The sequence below is a fragment of the Schistocerca serialis genome, chromosome 2, assembly GCF_023864345.2.
Source record: "Schistocerca serialis cubense isolate TAMUIC-IGC-003099 chromosome 2, iqSchSeri2.2, whole genome shotgun sequence".
NCBI classification, from domain to species: Eukaryota; Metazoa; Arthropoda; class Insecta; order Orthoptera; family Acrididae; genus Schistocerca; species Schistocerca serialis.
Window position 1 is genome coordinate 1,024,332,389 of NC_064639.1, and position 4,433 is coordinate 1,024,336,821.

Below are 4,433 nucleotides of genomic sequence, written 5' to 3' on the forward strand. Positions count from 1 at the left end.
GAGACCGCTGCAGTGCCGCATAAGTACCGGTCGTTGCAGCTGGGATCCCGCCAGCTCTACACAGTTCGCTGCACGACGCGCTAAGTGCCGTGACCGCCTGCTACACTCAGAGATACTAGCTCCTGCCCAGTCAGCCACCGGAAAGCCGCTCCACACTCCACCGCAACAGCAGCACAGCAGCGCAGCATTCGTCAGCAGTAGTGGCAGAGTCACAGTTACATGGTAAGTACTGCACCAAGAGAAATTTCCTTTGTAATTTCAGCTTTTGTGCCATTCAGAGTGAGGGAGCATGAAATTGGGGAAATCAAAACATCACCTACTGATTGTGAATCCACAGCCTCAGAGCCCACAGAAACAAGAAAAAGTAGAGGATACAACCATGATGGACATGCTTAGGTCTCTGATGAGCGAGATGGGAAATGTGAGAATGGGTATGGGCAATATGAGCAGTTCTGTGGGGTGTTTAAAAGATTAACTGGGTGCTAAAATGGAAAGAGTAACCAGCCAAGTGGAGGATTTATCGTTAAATTTGGGGAGAAGGGAAACAATGTGTTTGCAGAACTGATACAGTTGAAGTTGAATTGAGGGTTGAGATTGGTTCAGGCAGGCAGCTGTGTAATGCAAAGGATGAGGGAACCCCTTGTTGAGATGGAAAGAAAAATGTGGCAGGTTGTGATGAAACTAAAATTTTATTGATGCGTGGATTGGCAGGCACAGCTGGAAATCTGAGAAAAGAAATGCAGAATGTAGTTGTTGTTAATAATGATTAAATTTTAAAGCGTAAATAATAGGATAAGTAATTTACAATTATGTGGTGCTTCTGGAAATGTTGGGTGGCTTAAGATGCAAGCACCCAGTGGTAAAACCTTTTGAGGTGAGGCTAAGTACTATACTGTAGATTTTTTTGCAGCATGCAAAGACTATGTCTTACAGGGAATGAGTGATAACTAAAACTAAACTCCTCCCGCAGAGGCCACGAAGGCCCAAAGGTACCGACTGGCCACCGTGTCATCCTCAGCCCACAGGCATCACTGGATGTGGATATGGAGGGGCATATGGTCAGCACACCGCTCTCCCGGCAGTATGTCAGTTTATGAGATTGGAGCCGGTACTTCTCAATCAAGTAGCTCCTCAGTTTGCCTCACAAGGGCTGAGTGCACCCCGCTTGCCAACAGCGCTCTGCAGACCGGATGGTCACCCATCCAACTGCTAGCGCAGCCCGACAGTGCTTAACTTCGGTGAACAGACGGGAACCGGTGTTATCACTGCGGAAAGGCCGTTGGCAGTAAGTGATAACAGTAAAATTAAATTTGTTTAAAGATTGTTAGAGTGTTCTGCGCAGACATGGACAAATCAGTGTGCTGAACAGTTAACCTCATATGTAGTTTTTGAACAAATGTTTTTAAGTAGATACTGGAGCCTAGCAAAGCGGAGTAGGCTACTGAATGAATTTCCAAATCGAGCAGTGCATAAGGTAAATATTAAATATTCAATGAGGAAATTTTGTCAGCAATAATTAAGGAAATTAGTACATTTAGACTGACCTCTTGGAGCGTTAAGTGAAATATCTACTTTAAGGAGAAGATTACCAGAGAACTTGCAGTGGGAGCTTATACATTGCCCCACTGATTCTATTGAAACCTTTTTGTACTGCACTGAAAGACTGGGTCAGGCAATGTGCTATAAGGCTCAGGGGGTGATAATACAGGAAATAATCATAGGGAGCAAAGGGAGGAAAGGAATAATACGAGTTGGTGAAACAATCACCAATGTTCAAACAGAGGTAGAAATCAAAATGAAAACTGGAGTGCTACGTTTATTAAATTTCGTGCGTGTTTTTCTGTTTAAGAGGTTTAATCTCGAATTTTTCTAAATGTAAATTCATTCAGTCTGTGGTGCAGTAGCTGTTCATCTGTTTTGTTTTGAAAGTAGCCGTCCGTTCGTATCACAAGCCAGTCAGTCATGTTCCAGCTCTCGGCTGATATACGTCTACAGAGCGGCAAGTTAAATGTTTATCGTTATTTGTGATTTATTCGCACACTATTTACTAAATTTCGTTCTTTTTCTGTTTAATAGATTTAACCTCGCTATTTTGTAAGTGTAAATTCATTCATTCTGTAGCGGAGTAGTTGCTCACTGAACCGGCCGCTACATACGTCTCTATTTCATCAGCGTCCATTGGTAACACATCAAGTAGCAAGTGGCATAACTATGGTCCTGTCTTTTATAGTTCACCTCTACAGTTAGTTTTGCTAGGACGGTTAGGATGTGTGCAGATGTAGGAGGAACTAGCCGTAGCTGGCGAAGAGCTGAATGCGCTTTTGCTTACGGTCAATCACCTTCAGGCTGCTGCTTAGGGGTGTAGTGGTGACGGACAGTCTGGCGCGTCACATGGAGCATCTAAGGTGTCGCTTATTTTGGCTGCGGGCTCTGTTTTCGAAATCTTGATGCACCAGCCGCAGTGCATCCAACTTCACAAAAATGAGTGGTGGGTGGTAACTCATTCAAGTCGCTCGAGACGGAGGTCCAAGTGGAGACTCGCCCCTTTCCCTGTAAATGGACAGGTGGCCGCTCCTTCAGCAGGGTCAGAGCAGACACATGGGGGGGAGGGGTTTACTACACTACTGGCCACTAAAATTGCTACACCACGAAGATGACAGGCTACAGACGCGAAACTTAACCGACAGGAAGAAGATGCTGTGATATGCAAATGATTGGCTTTTCAGAGCATTCACACAAGATTGGCGCCGGTGGCGACACATACAACGTGCTCCCATCAGGAAAGTTTCCAACCGATTTCTCATACACAAACAGCAGTTGACCGCCGTTGCCTGGTGAAACGTTGTTGTGATGCCTCGCGTAAGGAGGAGAAATACGTACCATCACGTTTCCGACTTTGATAAATGTCGGATTGTAGCCTATCGCGATTGCGGCTTATCGTATCGCGAGATTGCTGCTCGCTTTGGTCGAGATCCAATGACTGTTAGCAGAATGTGGAATCAGGTGGGTTCAGGAGGGTAATACGGGACGCCGTGCTGGATCCCAACGGTCTCGTATCACTAGCAGTCGAGATGACAGGCATCTTATCCGCATGGCTGTATCGCATCGTGCAGCCACGCCTCGATCCCTGAGTCAACAGATGGGGACGTCTGCAAGACAACAACCATCTGCACGAACAGTTCGACAACGTTTGCAGCATCATTGACTATCAGCTCGGAGACCATGGCTGCGGTTACTCTTGACGCTGCATCACAGACAAGAGCGCCTGCGAAGGTGTACTCGACGACGAACCTGTGTGCACGAATGGCAAAACGTTATTTTTTCGGATGAATCCAGGTTCTGTTTACAGCGTCATGACGGTCGCATCCGTGTTTGGTGGCATCGTGGTTAACGCACCTTGGAAGCGTGTATTCGTCACCGTCATACTGGCGTGTCACCCGGCGTGATGGTATGGGGTGCCATTGGTTACACGTCTCGATCACCTCTTGTTCGGATTGACCCCACTTTGAACAGTGGACGTTACATTTCAGATGTGTTACGACCCGTGGCTCTACCCTTCATTCGATCCCTGAGAAATCCTGCATTTATGCAGGATAATGCACGACCACATGTTGCAGGTCCTGTACGGGCCTTTCTGGATACAGAAAATGTTCGACTGGTGCCCTGGCCAACACATTATCCAGATCTCTCACCAATTGAAAACGTCTGGTCAATTGTGGCCGAGCAACTAGCTTGTCAGAATACGCCAGTCACTACTCTTGATGAACTGTGGTATCGTGTTGAAGCTGTATGGGCAGCTGTACCTGTACACGCCATCCAAGCTCTGTTTGACTCAATGCCCAGGCGTATCAAGGACGTTATTACGGCCAGAGGTGGTTGTTCTGGGTACTGATTTCTCAGCATCTATGCACTCAAATTGCGTGAAAATGTAATCACATGATAGTTCTAGTGTAATATATTTGTCCGATGAATACCCGTTTATCATCTGCGTTTCTTCTTGGTGTAGCAATTTTAATGGTCAGTAGTGCAGTTATCAGAAGCTCCAACGTTAGGAGGCTTATGGAGGGGTAGGTAGCGTTCAGGGCTGGAAGGAAAGCCAGTGTGCCCTCCGTATGTCTGCCAGCGGGCGTCATCCGAAATGTGGACGCGGCTTTGCCTGCGGCTATCGAGCGTGCAGCGTCCACTCGTCTGCCGATTGTGGCTCATGTCGGCATCAACAAAACCTGTCGCATTTGTTCTGACGCCATCCTCAGTTCATACAGGCAGCTGGCGGAGGTTGTGAAGTCCGTTAGTCTCACGCGTGGAGTGCAAACAGAACTCGTAAGTTGCAACATTGTTCCCAGAGTTGACGGGAGTGCTTTGATTTGGAGCCGAATGGAGGGTCTCAAACAAATTCTTCGTCGACTCTGTGAGGCTCTTGGCTGCAGATTTCT

The 4,433-nt window shown here is 47.0% G+C and overlaps 1 pseudogene; it reads right to left on the reverse strand.

Annotated features, from left to right (window-relative positions):
- Positions 1-1,166: 1,166 nt before the first annotated feature.
- On the reverse strand, positions 1,167-1,284 carry LOC126459626 (5S ribosomal RNA; annotated as a pseudogene).
- Positions 1,285-4,433: the final 3,149 nt, after the last annotated feature.